We start from the raw sequence: 26,392 nt of genomic DNA, 5'->3' as shown, positions 1-26,392 counted from the left end.
CATTTAGGACAGGGCCCAGGAGCACCAAATATGCATTCAAGAAACAGAAGTTGCCCTCTTGCAATCATCAAGGGACCAAGAAAGAAATCAATAGGAGAAGCTAAAGGAGACCATAGGGCAGGTGAGAGGGACTGACAGGACACTGGTGGACTGTCCAGTCCTTAAAATCAAATCAACTGTTAGCAAAAAATACAGAGATTTGTCTCTTAAGCCTGTCTCTTTTGAGGTACTGAGGAGAGGAGCAAATGCGGCTTGTAGACAGAGATGAGGGTGGCAGCAGGGAATACGGCAGCCTGAATTTATGACAGAAGAGGCTAAACAACTGACAGAAACTTCAAAATTAAAATAAAAACAAGGTCCTACTTGTTTGGCAATAATAAAATTTAGATAAGTCGTTTTAGAAGGAAAGACAAATACTATCAAAGCCAACAAAGCCATCAATATGTGTTCTCAGAACGACAAACACTGCAGGAAATGCTTACAGTGAATGAAAATACATCCAATTCACAACAAAAGAAACGACGCGGGCTCAAAGCCAGAAACTATTCTTGGACTGAATTTTTTTAGGACACTAAATTTAACCAACTGGAATTCTTTTTAAAAATAGCATTCTATTCAACCTTTTCAAATGAAGAATTTGCATTTAACGGGAAATGTGCACTTTATCACAGGGACGGAGCTCCCAGTCCCGGGGCTTAGTTACTCTTGAAGAAGTAAGACCCACGTTGCAGTGAATATTTCCTAGGCATGAATGACTGGGGCATGTACAGGTTGAAAAGCAGGAAATATTTCTTCTTCCAACAAGTAATGCCCCATGGTGAAGCTTCTTTGAAGGGAGGCAACTAATCTTGTCTATGAGGATGAAACACGTCAAAAGAAAAGGCATAGTGTAGAATAAATGAGTGGTACAATGAACACTATTGTTAAAGAAGGACCTAGTTATTAAGGGATAATAGAGTCAGCAGCAAGTTTAAGCAATGAAGTAATGTGCCATGGGTGTTTTCTCAAATTCTTGCTTACTTCAGGAAATTATGATGGGCTAATCAAAAAGCACCATGGTCCTATAATAGTCAGAGAGCATAAAGGGGGTACCGTGGGACAAAAGAACCCAAATAATTCATTTCCAACACAATAGGTAACTCAGTTGCTAAGACTATCGGCAGGTTAATTAAGAAAACTGTTAGCAACGATGCTGACACATTTTCATTTCCAGGAGATACTGCTCATTAACACATGAGCACAACTTCTGGTTGTTGAATAGTGACAAGTCTTTGCAGAAGGGAGGATGTAGGGATGTCTTCTTAGCTCACAGAGAGACAAGTCTCCCCTTGCTCTCCCTACCCATCATATTCTTATACTAACAAGAAAGTAGCCCTGTCACTACTTATATCTATTGTCTATCTATGAAGAGACCTGATGGAGAACTCAGATTCCCACACTTCATGGATATTAACTTATTCTACTCCTTTTCCTTTAGGGAGCTAAAAAGAAAGCTACTGCCTGTAAAATATTCATAAAATGTATGCTATATCATTGTGGAAGCTTTTGACTGCAAGAAAGAGAAAGCCGCAACTTAAACAACGAAGAATTTACTGATTTTGTCAAATGTAAGACACCGATTGTAACACATACCATCATTTTATGAGCCACTAAGAAAGAAAGCAAGAAGGAAAAATAAAAACACTGCCAGTTAGCATTGACACAATGCTTTCTAATGACTTAAAATTTTTAGTTTTACCTATTGAAAGAGAATTGTAAAACTTATATAACATATTTTATCATATATCACATAGACAATATATGTTATAGATTAGAAATATATGTATATATACAACCATAAATCATATAGTTCACATTCATAAAACATTTTCACATTCAGAGTTTGAATCTTCTGAATTGCTTTTTTTTTTGCTGTACGCGGGGCTCTCACTGTTGTGGCCTCTCCCGTCGCGGAGCACAGGCTCCGGACGCGCAGGCTCAGCGGCCATGGCTCACGGGCCTAGCCGCTCTGCGGCACGTGGGATCTTCCCGGACCGGGGCACGAACCCGTGTCCCCTAGCATCGGCAGGCGGACACTCAACCACTGCGCCACCAGGGAAGCCCTGAATTGCTTTTTAAAGTCAGAGCCATTAATATCCATATTTTTTCTACCCAATATTATCCTCTGTTACATCAAAAGTGTTGTTGATGTAGCACTTTTTAAAAGACTATTCCACTATTGCCTCTTGAAATTTCTTCCAAGCACTGATACTCATTATGGAAGTTTCAGTGATGATGCTTGCTTTTATATTTCCAGAAGATGTCAGTGGAAGGCATTCAGACAGAGAACAAGATCCCTGACTTGAACATCCTTCAATGGTTTGTTGACTGAACTGTCAAGGGGCTGCAGCTGTCAGTATGTCACTGGGAATAATGATCAAATTGACACATGCACAGGCAATGACAACTATGTCAGGACCACCCCTGGCCAGCAGTGATTGTAAGATATTATCATGGCAAAATAACATTCTGATTTCAGAGATGTTGAACGATGAAAAGAAAGTGTAACGTAGAATCAACAAAATACATTATCTTACTTAACGAGAACTCTGAAGATATGATGGCTCTAGAGCGGGTTAATTCGGTGGCTCAATGATGTCATCAGGGACCCAAGTTCTTTTCACCTTTCCACTCAACCATCCTCAGCATAGAATCTTGTGCTCAGTTCACTGCCTTCATGGACCCAGGTGATGTTAGAGTTTCAGAAGTCATGCAAACCTCACGTCCAGAGGTGGAAGAAGAGGTGTTTGCTCCTAAGTGTCTCTGTGTATCAGTAAGCAAACAATCCCTTTGGAGAATAGTCCAGTCAAGCGGGAAGAAGGAAATGAATGAACACCATTGTTTAGCTCTATCCTATGGTTACTTTGCGGGAATCGGGCCTAATGTTAACAGATTTTCCAGTTTGTCAAACAGTATCAGAAAGTTGGATTTTTTTTCTGTGGAATACTCTGATTTTTAAAATATATCTCCAATCCATCAGTTTCTATACCATACCACCTTGCTCACATATAGCATGGAAGCTAAAAGAACTTCAGTCTGACGGTCTTCTACAGAAACCTAGGTTCAGGGGAAAAACTGAACTACAGCTTGTGCAGCAATTCTGGAAAGATAGTCTACATTCAGTTAATGCATCTGAAGGATCAGGTACTGCCAGCAGAAATGACGCAAATGAGACATAGGTGGCCTCCACCCAGGAGAAACAGGACTCATATAGCTGGATCTGAACCTTTACCAACAGGCAGGGCGCTCTCAGGTGGTTCACCTAATGAAGGTCCCTTGAGGCTTCCCTTAGATGCTCTAACTTGGCAAGGAGTCTCTGATGGCACCACAAGAAACACTAGGTGTCATTCCAGCAGATGATTCAGACCCCAAGCCTTACTTCAACTTACTCCACCCACTTCCTTCAATCCCACGGCATCCAGCCAGCCTTCCCTGAGCAATGCTCATACCCAGGCCTCTGTACTAGACCCCATCCTCATCTACTTGTCACTTCCTGGCTCCAATCCCTTTCACTTGGACTTTCACTTGCTTTAAATTTATTTGGGACAACAGTTGCAAACTCAGACTCCCGTTTGCTTTAACCGTTCCATCATTCTAACTTTTCCTATAATACTCAGGTTAGATATCTTAAGCTCTGCCACATCTGGGAAAAAACTTGACAACCTGCATATGCAAAAATGAGCAGTTGTGGGTTTATGGCCTAAACAGCCAGGGTTCTCAGAAGTGTGAGTGGCAGAAAGAAAAATATCCTTCTTTAAGCATGATTTATTTCCTTCCTTCCTCCCTCACCCCTCCCTTCCTTCCTTCCTCCTTCCCATCTTCACTAACTTTTATTTCTTCCTTCATCCCCTTCTTCCAAGGAATTTTTATATTTTAAACTATACAGGAAAAGTAGGCTTATGCTAAAAAATAAATAAGAGTGAAAACCAAAATCACTCATGTTTCCACCACCATAAAAACATCACTGTGAACATTTTAGTCTACTGCCTCCCAGTTTTTTTGTATTTCCAGTTTTATTTATTTATTGAGTTTTTTAAAGTTTTGGTGGCTCTGTTTATTTTTGTAAGGTTAAAATCATCAAGTAGTTTTCTTACATACATACCTATGAAAATTTAGCTGTACAAATTATACCACTGGGCTTCCCTCGTGGCGCAGTGGTTGGGAATCTGCCTGCCAATGCAGGGGACACGGGTTCGAGCCCTAGTCCAGGAAGATCCCACATGCCACGGAGCAACTAAGCCTGTGCGCCCCAACTACTGAGCCTGTGCTCTAGAGCCCGTGAGCCACAACTACTGAGCCTGCATGCCACAACTATTGAAACCCACGTGCCTAGAGCACATGCTCTGCAACAAGAGAAGCCACCGCAATGAGAAGACCGCACACTGCAGCAAAGAGTAGCCCCCGCTCACAGCAGCTAGAGAAAGACCGCACAGCTACGAAGACCAAGTGTAGCCAAAATTAAATAAATAAATTTATATATATAAAAAAAAATTATACCATTAATAATTAGATGTAGCATTCAATTAAAGCAACAATATATATTCTGCCCTTCTAGACTATAATAAAAGGCAGAAACACTTTTAATCATTTTTTTATACCCTCCCAGTTCTTTTAACATAGTAGACACTCAACAGAAATATACTGAAGGTGAATATTCCGAAGTCTAAAAAACCTAATATAATTAAGCAAATTCCTTTTTCACTAATTTTGAAGACTGCATAGTGTTGCTTAACCTGAATTAGATCTCTCATCTGCTCAGGTTTGAGTAGAAGAATCCATTTCACCCTAAAAGTATTTTATTTTTCTGTAAATTAGAACACCATCTGGGGGCATTGACAGAGCTCCAAGATTCCAGCCCCTTTACAAGTGTCAAAGCAGAACCTGGCATATAGTAGGTGCTTAAAACATGTTTGTCTTGGCAACTATCTGTTGCTACAGACTGTTACTTCCCTAGGCAAGAACATCTTGATTTTGAAGTGTCTTTAGGAATCTGTGTTCTTGCTACTTAATTACTCAGATTCTCCCTAACTCCCAGTGTGAAAAATAAAGGTGACTTTTGAATCCATGTTTGCAGTATTTTCTAGCAACAGAATAAACTCCCAAAGCAAGAGGAAAAAAATTTATCTTCTCAAAAAAAAAGGGAAGACATCCTTCCAACACACACGCACATACACATACTCGCTCCTTGCGAGAGATATTGTCATATCCTGAGTGTTTACATTCCATTTCTCATGTTGAAATAGCCACTGAAAATAAATTGTTTCAAACAATGCTTAGTGTTGCAAAACCAAGTTTTCTAGAACTCATTTTTAAAAAATTCATCTAAATGGAAATTAATTCTATTTTTAAAAGAAGTTAAAATCATTTTTACCCCAGCTTCCTTGTTTGGATTTTCTTGAGAGTTCTTAGTTTCGGAACTAGACACCTTTATAGATTTTTCCCTATATCTCTTATTTTACATATAACTAAATTCCCTCATATAGATAATGCCAATCAGTAATCAAGAGATTAGTAGATTGGGCTTGGAATGCCACCCCCCTTCCCTGTTCTCATCTTCATGGACTGTTTGCTCGTTTGTTTAGCTACTGGGTACTTTCTCCATTAGAATGTACTGGCAGACGAAAACATATCTGCTACATCTGACAAGGCAGTAGCGTGCATTTATTTGATCTGCTAATCCCAAAGGTAATATTTGAGGGTAGTGGGTTTTTAATCAAATCTTCAGTATGCCAAGTAGCCAGCCCAGTGCCTGCAATTCTTTCTGAGTCATAGAGGGCAGCCTTGGTTTGCAGCTACTGTCGTAATTTCATGGAACCATAGAATTTTAGAGCTGGAAGGGACCTTAGATTATCTGTGACTTGACCTCCTAGCCACTCTAAAACCATTGCTTGAAAAACATTGTTCTCTGTAACTTTTCTGTTGTTAAACTCTTATGCTCTTTAAAAGAAATAATACACCTGTTCTAGATACTTTTATGGGACTGCTTCTTAAAGGGTTGTTTGGTGGAGTCCTTTTACGCTCATGAAGTTTGGGTGAATTTTTGAGCCTTTTGAAAAACACTGGTAAAAAAATTATTTTCAAGTGAGGACACTTGGAAGAAAGAAAGAAGGACAGGAAACCAACCTTTGTTGCAAGACCAATGGGTGCCAGGTGACCCACTTACATCATCTCTTTTGATACTTGTCTTCAAAGATAGCTATTGTCTCCATTTTACAGATGAAAAAACTGAGATCCAATAAGTTTAAAAGTAACTTGCTCAATGTCTCAGAGTTACTGAGTGACAAAGCTAGGATTTAAACTCATGTCTATCAGGCTCCATTTAGGGCCAATGTTCTGTTTATTGTACCCAACTGTTTCCCTTGAGTTTTATTCAAATATATAAATAGAAAAGCACTCATGAGCCTCCACATGGCTACATGGTCATAGTAGACACTTACCCTCAGGTGAATCTTCAAAGTAGTTAGCTCAAAAATCTCTAGGAAAGGGGCTCATTTTCTTCTGTTTGGCTGTGTGATAATTATAAGTGAATGTGCTTTGTACAACGGTTCCTTTATATCAGATAGCAACATTTACTCCTTTTGAAGCTGTCTGATGACCTTGCTGTTGAAGACTCTACCTGCAAATTCTAGGAGTACAAGGAACAAGGTTGACTGAGGGCAGGATGCTGAGTTAGCAAAGAGATTCCCTGCTGGTAGGCAGGTTGATGGCTGGAGGGCTTTCGGGCCATCCAAAACACAGAAACAGGTTTTTCCTTAAGGTTCAAGATGACTCTGAAATCAGCTCTGCCAATGCAGTCTGGACATTCCTCAGCTCCAATTTACATAGAGGGCAAAAAGAAAGAGTGACACTCTCCCCTCCAGCCCCTGAAAAGCCCTCAAACTGACACAACCAAAACTCAAGGTTAGGTGCAGAAGGCTGCTTGGGAAATGTAAAGAGAAATCAGCCCAGATGTTGAAAATAACATAGCTGGTTTTCAAGGTAATATTGAAAATCAAAAGTGAGAAGTAGGGGCTTCCCTGGAGGCGCAGTGATTGAGGGTCCGCCTGCCGATGCAGGGGACGCGGGTTCGTACCCCGGTCGGGGGAATCCCACGTGCCGCGGAGCGGCTGGGCCCGTGAGCCATGGCCGCTGAGCCTGCGCGTCCGGAGCCTGTGCTCTGCAGCGCGAGAGGCCACAACAGTGAGGGGCCCGCGTACCGCAAAAAAAGAAAAAAAAAAAAAAAGTTAGTAGTAAAGTTGATGTCAATGAATATGGATTCTGTCCCAGTATTCTTTGTCAGATAGGCACTTCATCTCAATATTTCTTTAAGCTTCCTGCTCTGAGACAAAATCACACCTCATGGCTCTTAACAGCATGGTTCTTAACAGCAAGGGCTCTGCAATACTCACAACTGATTGTGCTCAATCAATGAAAAATGATTGTAGCTACCAAGAAAGGGGCCTCTTGTTTAATCATCTTTTTATTCATGGGCACCTCCCTTCTCTGCCCTATTCAATAGCTCGGCTCTCCTCAAGCTGCCTCTTCCTGGGCTAAGTGCCTATGTGACCATGCCAAATCCTCATCTATTTCTTTCTTGCTATCTTGGGTCCCCCTTTCTTTGCCCACACGCCAGTTTAGTTCTGCTCGTCTCCTAGGAAGATGAATCTCTGGCGTTCTCACCCTGTAAGAGGGTTCAGTAAACACACGATTTCTACTTCTGGGATTCAGCGCTCACTGTCTCTGCAAGGGTTATCCTCTTTTACTTAGATGGGTAACTTAGTTTCCTTAGGATTACTTACTTTCCTTTCCTTTCATCCTTTTAATTGCTTTTTCAATACATCCAGCCCAAGTCAGATCATGTTATTAAAGAACCTGGGATATGGAGCAGATAAGCAGCAATTTATTTTTCTCACCCCTTGTAAATGTGTCTTTTTTTTTAAACATCTTTATTGGAGTATAATTGCTTTACAATGGTGTGTTACTTTCTGCTGTATAACAAAGTGAATCAGCTATACATATACAGACATCCCCATATCTCCTCCCTCTTGCGTCTGCCTCCCACTCTCCCTATCCCATCCCTCTAGGTGGACACAAAGCACCGAGCTGATCTCCTTGTGCTATATAGCTGCTTCTGACTAGCTATTTTATATTTGGTAGTGTATATATGTCCATGTTACTCTCTCACTTTGTCCCAGCTTACCCTTCGCCCTTCCCGTGTCCTCAAGTCCATTTTCTATGTGTCTGCATCTTTATTCCTGTCCTGCCCCTAGGTTCTTCAGAACCTTTTTTTTTTAAGACTCCATATATATGTGTTAGCATACAGTATTTGTTTTTCTCTTTCTGACTTATTTCACTCTGTATGACAGTCTCTAGGCCCATCCATCTCACTGCAAATAACTCAGTTTCGTTTCTTTTTATGGCTGAGTAATATTCCATTGTATATATGAGCCACATCTTCTTTATCCATTCATCTGTCAATGGACACTTAGGTTGCTTCCATGTCCTGGCTATTGTAACTATTGCCGCAATGAACATTGTGGTACATGACTCTTTTTGAATTATGGTTTTCTCAGGGTATATGCCCAGTAGTGGGATTGCTGGGTCATATGGTAGTTCTATTTTTCGTTTTTTAAGGAAACTCCATACCGTTCTCCATAGTGGCTGTATCCATTTACATTCCCACCAACAGTGCAAGAGGGCTCCCTTTTCTCCACACCCTCTCCAGCATTTATTGTTTGTAGATTTTTTGATGATGGCCATTCTTGTAAATGTGTCTTGTTGATGGTTTTTGCTCAGTGACCCAAATAATAAGTGTTCCTGTTATGTGGTGGTTGAAACAAGCAGAGAAGGTTCTTGTCTAGGTAAACCATGGAGCCCACACAGAAGCAGTCACACAGAAGCAGTTCATCAGGCAGAGTCAGCTTATGTTTTTATTTGACTACAGATGATAAAGTAAAGAAATTCAAGTAAAACTATAAAGGATGCCAGACAAGAAAAACCACTAATTAGGGAAAGGGAGAGAATTTCTTTCTAAACGTGCTCATTAAACTATTTTGACTTTGAAATGGAAACAGAATACTAAAATATGGAAATATTCACATTTGTGGTCTTATTAGGGCATGTTTAGATTTTTCAAACACTAGGCTCTTTTTTGAAAGTTCTTGACTCAGCAAAATATGGATGCATTGGACCAACCACTTTTTCTTCCTCTGTTTTAAACCCATTTGTATTCCAAGAGAAATTTAATCTGTACATTTATGATTCATTTGTGCTTAACTTGTCAAAATGTTAAGAGCTGTTTGAAATAAAAGAAGCCTTTGGATTCTGATGCTTATATAGTTTTTATCCTTAGAATCAGAAAGCCACGCCTTTGCAGAGAATCAACAATCTGATACCCTATGGGCAAAGGCATCAGATATGAGAAATTGCAGGGCTCAAGCAGATAACAGATATAATGCTGTTACTTTGAATTTTAATATACAGACATACATATATAACACAAGTAAGCCTTAAGCTTAACTTTCTTTAAGCAAATCATATAATTTAAATGGTGATTTATTTTAAATTAAGGTTCTAATTATTCCTTTCCTTGCAGGGCTACTATGCAATGTTGTTTATGTCGTGTACTGCACAATTCTGGGACGCTCCATTCTCAAAAACAGCACAAACCTTCACAGTGAATCTGTTTCCTTGTATTCTTAAATTTTGTTTTTCTTTTCTCAACTCAAAATTCAGGCAAGAGCATCACCTAGAAATATCACCAAGCTGCAATATCTTTATTGACTAGACCAAAAATTCTATCTTGACTTGCCAAATTTGCAAGGACTTACAAGTGTTTCATGCATATTAACCTAACATAGTTAGTGTCTGGTGAATTCATAATCAGGCTTTGGGTTTAACTCCATATTCAGTTAATTACATCTAGATATATGTCTTTGGAAAAGGTCTTTTACTTCTTGGAATCTCTGTGTCTTCAGACGAGAAATTGGGATGACTCTATCTACCTCAGAGAATGCCAGCTGTGTGGAACTAACAAATATACCATGATAGGGCACCTTGAAAGCTCAGTGTGAATGGTCCACAGAGTAAGTCAACATGGGTGGGGTCTCCTGTGCTTGGAGCCATCAGCCAGAAGGGGAGAGTAGGCTGGAAGCTTTGGGAGATGGCCAATTGGTATAACCAAAATGGACTGGTAAGTGGTGGAATAGACACTGGGGGAGGTCAGAAGAAAGAGATCAAGAGCAGTGTGTGAAATGGGAGCTGTGAATGCTTAGGAAGTAAGGGCTCTCTTTTACATGAGGCCTAGTTCAGCCTGTTGGGCGATGTATGACTCCCAAGAGGGCTGAATCCAGTAAGAGCTAAGAATATGATGCCTTTAATGTACTCAGCACAGGGCCTGAACTTAATAAGAGATGTTAGCCCTATAGCCCTTTCTAGGGCATGGATTCACTTTACATGGCAAAGAAAGTGCTACAAAGGACCTAACTCATAAATTCCCACTTGCCAAACAGTGGGCATTGGTTGGGTTTTTTGTTCTCTGCTCCATTGCTTCATTTTGGAATCTGCCTTTTCCTCACTTCATGTGACTCTAGAGAGGTTCACAATCATAGGGTCCTGCACTGACAACTATAGAGGGAGACACATGATCCAAGCTGATCAGAGCCTAACTGTAGATACAATCCAAACAGTGGCAATCAGAGTACTTTTTTGGAATTAATAGGATGCTGAGATAAAAAGGACCTCTCTGCCTCTGAGATTGCAAGATGAAAGGAGCACCCAAACCAGACATTGTTGGGGGCCAAAACAAAGGAAAACAGAGTCAATAGATTTTTATAAAAGAGTCAGATATCACCTGGATCCCACTGTGCCTGAAGCCCCAGACTTTGCAATTACATAGACAATTAGTTCTTTTCTTTGGCTGAAATTAATTTGAATTGAATTTCTATCCATTACAACCAATAGACCTGATGGCTTTGTGGGGATTAACCCTGAGCATTAAACTTTGCCATAGAATATATAGGAAAGCATACCATTTCCTCCTTTTCACTATAGATATTAATCTAAACTGTTTTCTAATTAAAATCGAATTGGACTTCTGTTCTTGAATGAATGGATAGTTACTGGGATTTATTCCGATGTCCCCAGTATAATAATCCTTCCGTCCTCTGGGAAGATGAGGACACTGGTGAAGACAACCACAGGCTGATGACGGCATAGGCACTGACTGTGCCTAGAGTCTCCCAAGACAATCAAGGGAACATGTAGAGTTGAGAGTCAATCCTGTGACAGGGCAGCAGGTCCTCCCAAAGTCAATGAGAAAAGTAAGGGTCTAAATGACATGTCTTAACAAAGGAGGAAGCTGAGGCCTATATCTAGATCCTGGGCATGGAGTCAGAAAATTAGGAAATCAACAGTCAGGGAGGTGGGGGGACCAGTAGATTCTGTAGGCAGAGCAGGAAAAGCCTGCGATAAAGCCGCATCATTGCTGGATCTATATGCTCTCCAGGGTATTGTATAGATTAGGGACAGTTGAGTTAAAAGGTCAGGGCAAGAGTAGATGTCTATGGGCTATACTATATTGTTAACTAGGGTATAATCACAGTCTAAACACAGAAACAGAACAAATGGTTATAGGGAGTAAACATTCATCCATTTACTAATTTATTTATTAACATATCATTTCTATTCTAATCAATCATATATTGAGCATTTGGCATATACATAGTGTGGTACTAGTGAAAGAGATGGAGAAAAACATAAGAAATGGTCTTTGCCTTCTAAAAGCCACAGTCTAATTAGGGCTATCTTGACATGTGCACAGATAACTAGCATATAAAGCGGTATGTGATGGTTAAATGTCATCCCAAAGGTTTGACCACAGCAAAGGCTGTGAAATTCCTAGGGAGGTAGACATTATTCTCAGGTGATAAGAAGAGGCTTCTTAGAAGTGGGAGGATAAAGCTGGACAGGTAGTCACTATAATGAAGGGAGCCACATGGGTCTGGAAAGCAGATTGTGCTCTACTAATCTGGGCAAGGTCTTAGTTACTCTGAATCTCATTTCCCCTGCTTCATAATGGAAAACAAGATTTCAAATACCCAGGGTTACAGTCAAGATAAAATAAGTAGTTCTGGACTCCTACAGCCTCACAGGGTCCCCACGCCCCAGAGTGACTCAAAAGGAGCAAAATGACCAGGAGCAACAAAAAAAGACCTTGTGAATGGAAATAAGGGACAACCCAGCAGCTGGTTGGGTATGTGGGTCACTTCGCTTTTCAGTCTGGTAGGACTTATATGGTGCTGAGGACCGAACACCAAACCCCTCTCCAACATCCAAGAGCCCCATGCTGGAAATATATCAGCCATTGTTCCTCAAGAGCTTAGATATCACTCCAAGGAAAACGGGGTGAGAAGCTCTGAATTAACTGAGACTAAGTTCTTGGCACTAGACAGGGGCCCAAAATAGGAATTAAGCTATTTTAGAATATGTGAAAAGTTATATTGCTTGGACAACAGGGTTCAGGAATTATAATTCACACCAACTAATTCTGTAAAGCACTCACAGACCACCAACATATACTTGTTCTCTTTTCCCATTCCCAACATTTCAAGGAATGATATAATTCTGAATAGAATCAATAAAAGCAGAGCTATCAGGTACAGACAGCATTTTACAGATCTGCCTTTATGGCTATAAAAATAATTCAGAGCACACGTTTCTCCTGATGGTAGGAAAGTCATTTTACTGCCACACAGAAAGGACATCACATTAAAGAAATCATTTCTGTATACTTCCATGTATGGCTTCTCATATCAGAGAAGTTGACAAAATTGTGACTCATCGGTGACCCATTTTTGGAAAGTGTGAAAATGGGATCAAGCGTCCACTTATCCATGAGCAGAGCATGTGTACTCCAGGGAAGAGAAAATGTCTTCCTCCGGTGACATTTAAGAAAACGGCAGGGACAGCTATCATTCAGTGTGGGTTGGCTGCAAAGGAGCGGTTCCCCGGGAGTGAAGGAAACAGGTTAGAGCTGACAGCAGCCACACCGCCCTTCCCCATCATGCCCTTCCAGTTCCCCAGCCTTTGCTCTCCCCATCGCCGCCTCACCCCCAAGGACAGTGATCATCGGCTCCTTTTCCTTCCTTTGAATTTCTTCTTCAACCCCTCGCTCAAGCTGACAGGTACACAAATCTAAAATGCCTCCCCCAAATAGAAAAACTAGGAAAAGCTTTCCAGACTGATAGATGGTGGGAACACTGAAAGCCTTACTCCTGATTTCCCAGAAGTTTTTTAACCCTAGATGCTGATAGTTTGTATTAGACTATAGGCAATGTGGAGTCTGCATTAGTTTCTTGAGCTTGATTTAATGCAGGCAGATAAGAAACGCTATTGTAATTCTGAAAATGTCTTAACTCCTTATTTATCTAGCATCATCACAAACGAAACGTATATCTATTAGTTTTATGGACAAGTGATCATTACCCTTGAAGCGTGAACACTTCTTTTTCATCTGAAATGTATTCTATAATTCCTTCACTTAATAAATACACCCTGTTAAGAATTATTACCATGCTCCTTGTTCAGCCAGGCCCGCTGAGCTGGACTTCAGTGGCTGAATTTTGCTGAACTGATTTTGTGCTGTCGAGGAGGGCTAGGATGCAGGTCCTCAAACAATGTCTTCAGACCCTTGTGCAACTCTAATCTGTGAGGCATCTTTCTGTCACATCCCATGCAATAGCATCTCACAGGCAGAGTCACCGCTGGACAAAGCGAATATCAGCGTTTCTCTCTGATAGTAACAAACTATGAACAATTCCAGAGGAAGAGTAGGAGAGCAAAGTCTGGAGCAAAAACAGCCTAACCAGGAAAGGAATCAAGGAAGCTATTGGGAAGAGGTGAGAATAACCGGCCTGGTGAAGTTTGGAAATTTGCTGAATGCAGTCTGCTAGATTAACCAGTTTTTATTGGCCCTTCCACATGCAAGCTCACTTTTGCTCTAAAGGCTTCTTAAAGAGAGTCATGATTTTTGACACTAGCATTGACACCACCTTTATCCTCATCACAAGCTGTTGATTCGAGATGTTTGGTTTTCTATAGTCTCCCTCAATCCTCACTGCTTCCAACCTGATGTCAACTGTGATGGAGAAAGAATGAAGGGTGCCAGAAAAGCCACACACTACACACACCCACCAACAGCACAGATATGCCAGCTTGTTCCCTGTTGCCCTGATTCACCTGTCCTTCTGATTCAGTATGTCAGATGCTGGCTGGGGTGTTCTGTCCTCTCACATACTGAGGTGTATGGCCTTTGAGAGAATTATTTCCCCTCACCTCACCAAGGAATATTTCACTTGTTTAATCAAGTCACAGCTGTGATCCAAGCAGTGTTTCTAGAAGTTCAAAACAAAACAAAACAAAATAAAAAAATCTATTCTCCACCCTACAACCAGAGTGTTTTCTTAGCATGCAAATCTGATCATGTAACTCCCTTTCAGCAGCTTCTCACCGTCCTTAGAATAAAGTTCAAAATGCTTAACAGGCCCTGCAGGGTCCCAGGGAAACTGCTCACTCTTCTATTCAGCTTCCTCACCCATCGCTCTCCCCTCACTCTCCATGCCCACCAGCCATGGGGTACCCAGTACAGGCCTCAAACCAGCCCTGCCCCCTCCTGGCCCAGGGCCTTGTCACCCACAGTCCTCCCCACCTGTTAATGAAGCTCCTTCCTTGACACACAAACAAAACCAAACATTCATCCTTCAGGTCTCCGCTTAAATGGTCACCCGCCAAAAGACTAAATCCCCTTGCAGTAGCTACCCAGCCCTCCCCCAACCCTGAGATCCATCAGTCTTGCAACTACTCATCCATCAACTGTCAACCCTTCCTCTCTAAGCCATGAGGATAGCGATGGGGCAGATGCAGGCCCCTGAGCTTGTACCCTTGGGGGAGGGGACTGGCTCTTTAAGAAAAACAATACAAAAGTACCTTACTGTGCACATTTTACAAAAAACTTATAATCAATTGTGTGAACACTTTCCTCAGGCCTCTCCCGGGACCTCAAAAGGGGCTGAGCTGGTGGGGACACGAAGCTGAATCTTCCTTAGCTTCATGCTGACTCTGCCTCTGGGCAGGGACTACATTTGCTTTGTTCACTGCTGTGCTTCTGGCACCTGACACAATTTTATTTGGGTGACTATTATCTATTAATGTTCTCATTACTAAATGAGGAAAAGTAGGAATTAGAAAATCTATATTTTTTGAATATGAATATATTGAATATAAAGTATAGTATATACATTTACTGGTAGAACTATGTAATCCCAACAGGAATGAAAGAAGCACGTTAGCTCTCTGAGGGTTGAGCAGATCTTGTATGAAAAGAAGATAAATGATCCTTTCTCCTCCATGAGGGAAGGTTCGTGGACAGGCTGTCAGAGAACTGGGCTGTGACCACACCAGTTTCAGGCTGATTCCAATCTTCAGCCCTGACTCTGTGGGAAGAAATCTGAATCCTAATTATGAGGTCCTTAATCCGGGATGCTTGATGAACCCACAGTGCTTGTAAATCGGGAATATTCCTTTCTATGTTCATGTTTCTGGGAGAGGAATCTTGCTTTCGTCAAGTTCTCAAAGTGATATGAGACCTCCCAAAACATGAACAATGACTTCAGATTAGTCCAGGAAGTCTGCATGGAATCAGGGGAATCAATTTCAGTTCAGACAGATGAGGGTTCATATCCCTGCCCTACTTCTTATTAGAAGAGGATCTTCACAATCCACTCGACCTCTGTGTCTATGCAAATGTATAATGGCCCTACTAACGTTACTCACAAGGTGACTGCAATAGTATGTATATATATATCTACATACATGTGTGTATATGTACATAGACACATAATATATATTGTCTGGCCAAGTTCCTGTCTCATAGTGCGCAGTCAATCATATGTGTTCTCTTCCTTTTTAAATAAATAGTTTTTCAATCCTTAGTATAATCTCTGTACTGGAGGTTAAATTATTTAAGAATAATATATACATTAAACCATGTATTCATTTAAAAAGTTTATTCAGCATCTACTCTGTGCCAAGCACTGTGCTTGGCACTGGGCAGGGGGTAGGATAGGAACCAAAGATCAATAAAATAATTAGAAGGCATAAAGGCAAATCAAAAAGACTGAAAAAAGTCAAGAAGTAGTTTTGAAAATTTCCTACCTCATGATGATTATGTATTCTCTCTTGGAGATGAGCCCCTTTGGCTATCTACATTATTCCAAAATATCTGGGTAAAAATGGAAAAATATAGTCAGTCATGTGGCTTTTTATGCAAAGGATAGCAATCATCCAGATGTTTCCAAATATTCATGTGTTCACTGTAATCTAGACAACCGTTTCGGAGGATTGAAATTTTCATTCTCAATGAGATGGCACTGCTTTGGGTATACACAGCTTTGCCAGTTTCATGTTACAAACCAACAAATATCCTGTCTCTGACAAAGGCCAAGTGCAACTTTGTGCTTGCAAAGCAAAACAAACCCCTCCCCCCCCAACATGAATGAGAAATTATGGAAATAAGTGGGTCTTAAAGCCAACATATAATTATTCAGGATTAGTCTCTTAGTCCCTCTTTCCTTCTCTCTCTGTCACACACATAGACACGTTAGCCCTGCTCCATCTCACTCTCCCCACCGCCAGCCTCCCTCCAGCCAGCCCCACCGTCATTCCCAGATAAGTGAGGCTTCCTCAAGCACACAAGTGCTGACCAGTGTCCCCTATACACACCTAGGGCTGCCAGATAAAATACAGGATGCCTAGGTAAATCTGAATTTCAGATAAACAAAAATAAATTTTTAGTATGAGTATGCCCAGATAGTGCATGGGACATACTGGTTCTAAAAGTACTCTTCGTTTATCTGAAATTTGGATTTAACTCCATGTCCTGTATCTTTATTTGTTAAATCTGGCAACCCCACCCCATCCCTTCCTGAAGTTGTAGACTGGTACCAAGTTACTGCCACTCTCATTCCTTTGGACCTTCGTGCCATTTCCACCCTGGCATGTCCCAGTTCCCAGGATGGTGCTTTTTCTCTGGACCCCATTTCAAATCCCTATGCTACCAAGCCCTACCTTTGGAACACCATCATTGTAATTACCCACCACTGTGCTTGGCAGGGCTGTCGCAACTCCCAACTTTTCTTTCTCAGGTAGCCAGAAATCTTTGTCACTGGCCCCTTCTCCACTGGTGACCTCTGCTATCACTGGATCCCTTCTCCACCTGGGTCCCCTCCTACTTGGTGGGACTGTGACAGAACTCTGACCCCTGAGCAGCCTGCCCTGTGGCTGCCCTGACCCACTGCAAATAAATTTCCAGACTCCCTGATAGATACCCAATAGGACAGTACACCTAATTCACATTAGCCATGTTAAGGATTAGTTGCATTCACAAGCTAAAATGAACAAAAGAAGAGGGTCAAACAATGCAGTCAAGAAGAGACTGCTTGGGCTTCTCTGGTGGCGCAGTGGTTGAGAGTCCGCCTGCCGATGCAGGGGACACGGGTTCGTACCCCTGTCCGGGAAGATCCCACGTGCCGCGGAGTGGCTGGGCCCGTGAGCCATGGCCGCTGAGCCTGCGCGTCCGGAGCCTGTGCTCCGCAGCGGGAGAGGCCACAACAGTGAGAGGCCCGCGTACGGCAAAAAAAATAAAAATAAAAAAAATAAAAGAAGAGACTGCTTATTTCCTAAGAAGAAATGTAACCAAATGGGAAAATATTTAATAAACCAATAAATGAGTTAATAGTTGCACAAAATATAATTTATCTCAGAGCCTGCAGTTCAATCACATAAGCACTCATAATATCAAAGCTTTTTTTATTTCCTCTAAATTTATCAAGGTCTCATTTAATTGCTATAAACACCTAAAGACATGAGCAAATTAACACATAAAATGGCAGGATTTTAGGTGATACATATTCATGAATGCATGTTGTTGTGATCAGACAAATAATGACCTGAGACATTGATGAATTTGGTAGAAGCAAAAGAAAAACATAGCACACTGTTAGAATTCTCTGCAGATCACAGAATGGAATATTTGATAAGCCCTACTCTAAGAGATCATTCATAATAATTATTGTATATCTCTAATTCTTCCAGGAGAGAGATCAGCAAATGTTTCATCAGTAAGCTTCATAAAAATACTGTCCCCAAAGCACTTGAAAGCCAGATCAGTGCTAAAGAATGCTGGCTTCTTGGAAGGCTAATCCAGGCCCTGTTTCTCAGAATCAGTTTTACATTCTTACTGGCATTCTTGCTTCTATATCTACTGCCACTCAGAAAGGACTGACAGTTTTCCAAGCATTGGTGGGAATCTCAAGTTACAGCTGTTCCAGAGTCTTCAAAATAAATGCCTTTTATTTGGATGGAAATATATAGCATGTGTTGCTCACCCAGAGTTACTGCAGTGTAGTTATTTTTGAATCCCCAGCCTGCTAACCCCTCTTGTCAGAACCCATCCATACATAGCTCCTGTTCATTAAACTCTTTGCTCTCACCCAAGCAGGCAGTGCCCCTGTGAGCTGGAAACTGTACTTAGTCTGAACATAGCAGGACTGGTCCTGACCAAAAAAAATGAGCAAATGCTTAAGGCAGACAATCAGGTTGAGAAGCTAAGGCACAGACTGACAGATGCTGCAAATGAGTCTCAAGAAAGGGCGAAATTACACAGCTCACATATAGGAACACTAATTAATTTCAGCTGGTCTCAGAGTAAACCTCAGAATCCTTCTCAACACAATATTCTAGTCAGCCATTTCCAACCAACCTGGAGCAAAAAAGCACTTCAAAGTTATTTGCCTCCCCTGTTCAAATTGAGGTCAACTTGAAAGTTGGGCTCTGGAATAAAACTACAAAAACACTGCCACCACAATAATACTTTTAAAGGATTTACTATGTTTCAGAAACTATGGCATATATGTATTTGTGTGTATATCCATATGTATATGTATACATATATGTTAATTCACTTATTCCTTACAAAGCCCTATGATGGCTGTCCCTTTTTGTACTGTCCCAGTTTGTAATAATTTGCTCAAGGTCACATACAGGAGGTTAAAGATCAGTATTCAAATACAGGACTATCTCCCTTTACATCCTGTACTCTTAGCCATTGTGCTGACAGCTGGACCACCATTAAGTGGGGAGAACTTGACAGCTGCTTATGTCGTGTGACTTCAAGGGATAATGGGAAAATCCTCTCCTCACATTTTCAAGCTCCCCCTCCCAACACAGATCTGTTTGCTTTATTCAGAGGGAACAACTGGTAGAGGGGTGAGAGCATGAAATGCAGAGTCCCAGCTCAACCGCTACATAGTGGTCTGACTTTGGGTAAGTAGCTTAGCCCTCCTGGGGATGATTATAATGATAATACCCCACAAAGTTGTATGGGCATTAAATGAAACACTTAGAGAAACACATTTTGAAAGTGGAGTTGAGTGTGCAAGGGTTAGTCAGTATTATTAAGACCCAGAATTAGATAAAGTACATGAGTTCCCCCAAAAGTATTTGTATTTAGACAATGGTATTTACCCTGAGATTCTGAGTGGAGTCTGGAGGGGGGGTGTTAGTGGCATTTTGGGAGATGGAACATTAGGGGTCATGAGGAAGGGGCATAAGACTGCCTGACATGGCTGGAGGTGGAGAGAGGAAGCTGGGGCTCCTGCTTTCCACTTGTAACCTTGGGCAGTGATGCGGCTAGAACCAGCATCCCCAGATGCTCAATACATAGACTAGATTTGCCCACCACCTTTGTCAGAAAATTCCCAGCTATCAGACACTTTTCAATTAGCTGTTGTAAAATACAGATGGGATCATTAGAGATTAGTTACTATCCATGGAAGTGAGGACACAAGCACAGGATCCCTCGGGAAGCACCTAGCAGCCTGAGAGGGAATCAGCACTAAGAACAAGTATACATACTCCAATCCCCAGGGCTTGGTCAGCGTAGAGCAACAAAGGGAAATTGGAGGTTCTTCCATGTTCATCTCACCCCTTGCCCAATAACCTCAAAGGCACCCTATAGAGTCTTATCTCCATTTTTAGAAAAAGTCCAATCCTCTTGGAAGTCAGTCAAGACTTCTGTAGGGGGCACTAACTGCTGTAGTCTGGCGACATTTCATCTCTTCTCTGTAGGCACTTCGCACTTTGTGTGGGGAGCTTTGGTTATATGGACAGCCACTGGTTACGTGGCCAGTACAAGAGATGACCATGCAATCACCTTGAAAGCCACTCATACTTGTCTGGATCACTCACAGAGCCTTATTTCGTAGCTGCTCCGTAAGATGAATCTAACTGAACTGGATAGGATGGAATGGCACTGAGTTGAACTGAATTTGAACTAGTTGAACTGGCTGCCTTTTCTAACCCTGAACCAGGTAAGGTGAGAAGATCTCTGTTTCCTTTCAGCCAGTCTCAGACCAGCCCTATCGATGCACCCTTTCAGTGAATGGAACACTCACCTGCCGAGTTGCTGGAGTCGTCTTTGATAACACTTCCTCTCTTTCACCTTTACCTCCCATCTAACCCATCACCAAATCCTGCCCGTTCTCATCTCACACTCACTTTCAGGAAACCTTCACTTCTCTCCATCTTTGCCACCACAATCCTTGCCCAAATCACTGCCATCTCTCACCCTGAGTACTCATGCAGCCTACAGAATGGTCTCCCTATGTCTATTCTTGCCCCACTCCCCAATCTAAACCCTCCACTAAAGCTAAAATGATTTCATACACACACACACACAAAACAGCAAAACACCAATATGATCAATTTCTCCCCCGGTAAAACCAAAGGGCTTCCCTCACCATTAGGATGACTATAAACGTCCTCTGAGCACAGCCTGGATCCTCCCTCCTGGACTCATGCCACTCTGGCCATGCAATTCCTCAAATGCTCCCTCATGTTTCTTAGCCTTTGCTCACATCATCCCCTCAGCCTGAAACACCTTCGCTCTGAACTCCCATCCCTGCCCCACACTTTCCTACATCTGATGATATACAAAAACATGTCCTTCTTTCATGCTATAGCAGGTATTACAGCTATCCACTCTCCTAGAGTACTTTTCTCTTTCTTCACAATGCCTATCAGACTTTATAAGTATATAGAGGTGATTATTTTTACTAATGTCATTTTCCCACTAAGCAACACTCACCATAGAAGCTGGGACTATGTCTTTTTGGCATACTATTTCTCCCCAGGGTCTAGCACTGGGCTTGACAGATGATAGGAAACAAGAGCCATTGTTGTTCAATGTTGTGTGGAGGGATACCACTAGCTCTGCAAACTGCCAATGGCGACTCAGAGAGTAGGAGAACGATGAAGCTGATATAACCCACAAACCTCTCACTCCACCCCTCCTCCCATTTGGAGCTTACTCATTTCTGCTTCGGAAATTTTGGGATTACAATTTACAAGGGCACTCAAAGGTGGGCAACAATACTGCAGGTCATACAAATACTCAGTATGACTGTTGACAAGTTTTTATTACTGTGTGGAGTATTTTAGAATAGTTCATTCCTTATAGTGCATTGTTTAGAACCGTTCCTTTCATACAATCATTACATGCTGACCTTAAGTGCATGTCAGGGGCCAGTCTACCCACTGCATAAGCTGGATCTCATAGCAGGCCAAAAAGGAGCTACCTAGCTCTGTTTAAATGCGTCTTGTGATGGAGGAAGAGCTTGTGACCTCCATTCCGTTGTGAAGCAGCTGCACTTCTTAGAAAGTTCTACCTTATGTTGTGCTGATACGTGCCTCATTGTATCTCTTCCCCCCGATCTTGAACCAAATAACCCTAAACGTGCATCCACATGGCAACATTTCAGTCACCTGAAGACCCCTGACAAGCCACATCTGAAGTCTTCTCTTCCATATTTTATGCTTTTGCTAGCCTTGATTTTTTATTTATGGACCACATCTTGCTATTTTACTGCATGCATTCTTGTAAGCTGCCTTATATCCTGTGTGGAATAAGGCCATATATAAATAAACCCTGTGTCTTTCCTCTAGGCAACAACTCAAGTTCCCCATCTGACTGTCTCCTTACCAACCTTGCGTTATTACCTCAGATTTACCCTCTGATCAGTCTGACACTAGAATAGGTAAAAGTATAGGACTATCCCCAAACTCTGTCTTTGCCTTAGACAGATACTGTCAAGACCGTGGGATGGTCTCTGGGTACAGTGTCTTGGGACTAATAGGCAGAGTTTGGATGAGAGCAGGTCCATCACTGCTGTTTCACAGTTTCATTTTGCAAAACAGTTCTTAGTGATGCTCAGGCTTTGGAAACTGATACAGATACTGTCAAGACCGTGGGATGGTCTCTGGGTACAGTGTCTTGGGACTAATAGGCAGAGTTTGGATGAGAGCAGGTCCATCACTGCTGTTTCACAGTTTCATTTTGCAAAACAGTTCTTAGTGATGCTCAGGCTTTGGAAACCCCTCAAACCACCCTCCCTTGGTACTTGAGGTGATAACCTGGCCTCCTTCATGAGCTAGAAGATTCAGGTCACGGGACTAGGACTCCCCCAACGCCCCTCCACACTAATTCAGAGTCCACTCCCTCTCTTTCCTTCTTCACTGCTGTCTGTACCTTCCTTTGAAAGCTGTTCTCTCTACTCTGTCTAATCTATTCCTTTCCACAAAATGAGATCTGCTCCAACAAGTGTCCCTGTTATCGTGGTATTTCCATCTTTCCCTTACAGATAGCTCCTTCCCTTCTGAATACAAAATGCTCAAGTCATTCCTAGTCTAAAAATTACTATTAATGAAATATTTAATACCTATTTTAGCCAAAAGCTGACATCCTAGCTATTTCTGTTCAAACATGAGTAAACCTTCAGAAAAAAACCCTGCTGTTATACGAGGGGGGATCCAGGTTTTGTGGGGCCTGCAGGTTATACAATTTGGGGGCAGGAGGGCTCTTTAAAATAAAGCATTCAAACTTATAAATAAAAAGTTAAGTACGCAAGTGAATATTTATTTAGAATGAGAAAAAATGCAACAAATTATAATTTTTTTAAAAAATACTACAATTAAAAGATAATGTAATATTTTAATTTATTAACTGTCTGGCCTCTACAACATTTCCTCCCTCGTTTTTTACCTGCATTCTCTTTGATTGCTTCTTTATTTGGCAAGGATTCAATCTGTTTTTCAGCATTGTTAATTTTTTTAAAATGTGTTCATTTTTACAGTTTAGAAAAGTTTTAGCTTCCCACACCATTATTGGTAATATGTAAATCTGTAGAATTTTTTTCCTCAAATTTATAAAAATCTCATTAAATTTCCTTCGTCTGTGAGCTAAAAAATTTAGAACATTTAAAATTGTGTGTGTGTGTGTGTGTGTGTGTGTGTGCTATGACTAATCTTAAATCTTCTTTGAACTGACAACACCCATTAACCAGTTTGCCTTTGATGTCTCATCACAGTGGTATATTATGAATTTTAGGTTATCTTATCTGATAGGAAAGAATTTGCATTTTGACTGGGCCTTGACAAGAACCAGATCCTCTTCTTGCAATTTTACATATCTCATAATTAAAAGGACGTTTCACACACTAGCTTCTGGCTCTGTACATTTCAAACCTTTTCTCCTCCACATTTTTCCTAATGCCAGGTGTCAAAAGACACATTCACACTTGGTGTCATTGCTGGATGAGTCAGCCCCAGTGGCGGAGGGAGAACTCCCAAGACTATTAGTAGTAGCTTAACTATATATTAACTCTATGTGAACCACACAGTGTATCCCCCTTAAACCCTAACTCTAGTTCCCTAAGCAGATACTCAAATGCCATTCACAACCACAGGGGAACTGTGAGTAAAGGAGGGCCTGAATAGAAAGATACAGTAGTCTTAACTGACTGCACTTAAATATTGCTATGGACTGAATGTTTGTCTTCCTCCAAAATTCATATGTTGAAAGCCTAATCCCCAATATGATGGTATTTGGAGACTGGTCCTTTGGGAGTAATTAGGGCTAGATTAGGTCATGAGGGTGGGGACCTCCTGATGAAACTAATGCTTTTGTATAAGAGGATCTTTCTCCCTTTCTCCTCCAACTCCCCACTCCCCCACCTTGTGAGGACATAGGGAGAGAAGACACTGCCTGCAAACCAGGAAGAGGGCTCTACCTGACCACGTTGGCACTCTGACATCAGACTTCCCAGCCTTCAGAACTGTGATAAATACATTTCTGTTATTTAAGCCACCCAGTCTGTGGAACTTTGTTAAAGCAGCCTGAACAGACTAAGTCGAACATCTTACATGTGTTAAGTTTTACAGATTACATAACCATAGGAAGGCACTGCTAGTACATCCTAGGGCCTGGGAAAGGTCTGGGCAAGTGAGGGTCTTGAAACTGACAGCTAATCTGCTTCTTGATATGTCTGCCTTGGCATTAGAATTTCCTCAAGAAGTTTCCTCAAAGTCCTGCCCCTTTACCCGGATATGCCCTCCTTGCCACTTAACCCCTTGGAGGCTGGCTTCTGCTCTACATTCTTGTAACTCAGCAATGACCTAAAACTAATACAGTATCTTGGGTTTTTAAAATAAATTTATTTACTTATTTTTGGCTGCCTTGTGTCTTCGTTGCAGCTCACGGGCTTTCTCTAGTTGCGGCAAGCGGGGGCTACTCTTCGTTGCGGTGCGCGGGCTTCTCATTGTGGTGGCTTCTCTTGTTGCAGAGCACGGCCTCTAGGCACACGGGCTTCAGTAGTTGTGGCTGGCGGGCTCTAGAGCGCAGGCTCAGTAGTTGTGGCACACAGGCTTAGTTGCTCCACGGCATGTGGGATCTTCCCGGACCAGGGCTCGAATCCATGACGTCTGAATTGGCAGGCGGATTCTTAACCACTGCGCCACCAGGGAAGTCCACTAATACAATATCTTTTTCCCAGCCTTTATTCTTTTCAACCCTCTGCCTTCTTTCTCTGAAGCAAGCTACTCCCTTGTCTCTTACCTAGCATCTTCCTGACTCATTCACCGTCTCTCTCTCTTCCCCACCCTCACACCTCCCCAACCCTCCCACCTTCGCCTCTCCCTCCCTAAGTGAAGGCACTTTCCTTGTTTCTCTCCCTGGCTCCTCCTTCCTTCTCTCTATGGAGCACGCTTCCTTGGAAACCTCATTCATTCATAGACTTCCTTCATCAGCTCAGCCTCTACGCTGGCTCACTCCAGTCTCCTTTGCTCTAGAGAAGAAATTTCTCTCTAGAGCCATTTTCATTGCCTGCCAGCATCCCCTCAACACTTTAATCCAATGTCTTTTCCCCACACTGGCTCTTCTTTCTTGGCTACATGTTGTCTATTAATGCTGAGAGATCACTGTTGACTCCTGTTTTTCCCTTGACCACCATACTCCTTTTTACCCTTTCCTACTTCTAGCCTTAGCACCTCTTAACTAGAGTAAAAACTTCTCAGTTGTTCCAGAGAATTCTACAACCTGGTGTTCTTCTCCTCCTTCCAACCAGATGGTTTTTCCTTCTCCTCAGAACTGCCACATGCTTTTTATTTATCTGATAGAATTTATTATATTTCATCTTGTATTTACGTGGCAATAACTCACATTTATAAACTGATTATAATGTGCTAAGCATTTTGTATTACCTTATGTAATTCTCATACCTACTCTGTTACTGGCTTTTATTAACATGCAAATTATTTCTGTTTTCAGTGGAGAACCTGAGCCTTAGAACTTGCTCAAGGTCACATAGAAAGTGGCAGAGCCAGAATTTAGATGCAGCTCTCTAACTAAAAATAACCATGAGCTTAATCACCAATAACTAATCATAATAATATAACTGCTACCATTTATTATGCACTTGCCCTGTGCTCTATAAACGTCATATTACCTATAAGGTTATACTGTTATCATTCCCCTCTCATAGAGGAGAAACCTGAGTCCCCCAAACTTTATGCCATCTCCCTAAGGCCTCCTGGCTGGTAATGGCAGGGCTACTATTGAAGACGGGCCGCTTGGCTCCAAAGCCCATGGGGTAACCATGTCACCAGACTGCCTCCCTCTGCACTCTGCTAATTTCATCTTTGTTGTCCTGGCCCTCCAACTATACAGTAGCCTCCCTGAAGGCAGAGGGCTCTTCTTATTCATTTTTTTCATTCTAAAGGTAATTTTTATTTTGAAATTATTTCAGAATTACAAAAACGTTGCAAACACAGTACAGAAATTGTTTTTTCCTAAACCATTTTAAAGTTACCAACATGCTACCATATAACCCCTCAACAATTTTGCATAAACTTCCTCCAGACATAGATCTTCTTCTACATAACTACAATAAAACCATCAAAATGAGGAAATAGACATTGATACCTC

General features: G+C 41.6%; 1 long non-coding RNA gene across 1 annotated transcript in view; it reads right to left on the bottom strand.

Moving 5' to 3' along the window:
* Positions 1 to 26,392, bottom strand: part of LOC132521006 (uncharacterized) — a 250,720-nt gene that overhangs the window by 129,598 nt on the left and 94,730 nt on the right. The window contains exon 2 of the long non-coding RNA XR_009540679.1: positions 16,231 to 16,297. This is a non-coding gene — a long non-coding RNA (uncharacterized LOC132521006). The remainder of the gene's footprint in view (positions 1 to 16,230; positions 16,298 to 26,392) is intronic.

This window comes from Lagenorhynchus albirostris, chromosome 5 (assembly GCF_949774975.1).
Source record: "Lagenorhynchus albirostris chromosome 5, mLagAlb1.1, whole genome shotgun sequence".
NCBI lineage: Eukaryota > Metazoa > Chordata > Mammalia > Artiodactyla > Delphinidae > Lagenorhynchus > Lagenorhynchus albirostris.
This window is presented reverse-complemented; position numbering and strand designations above follow the sequence as displayed.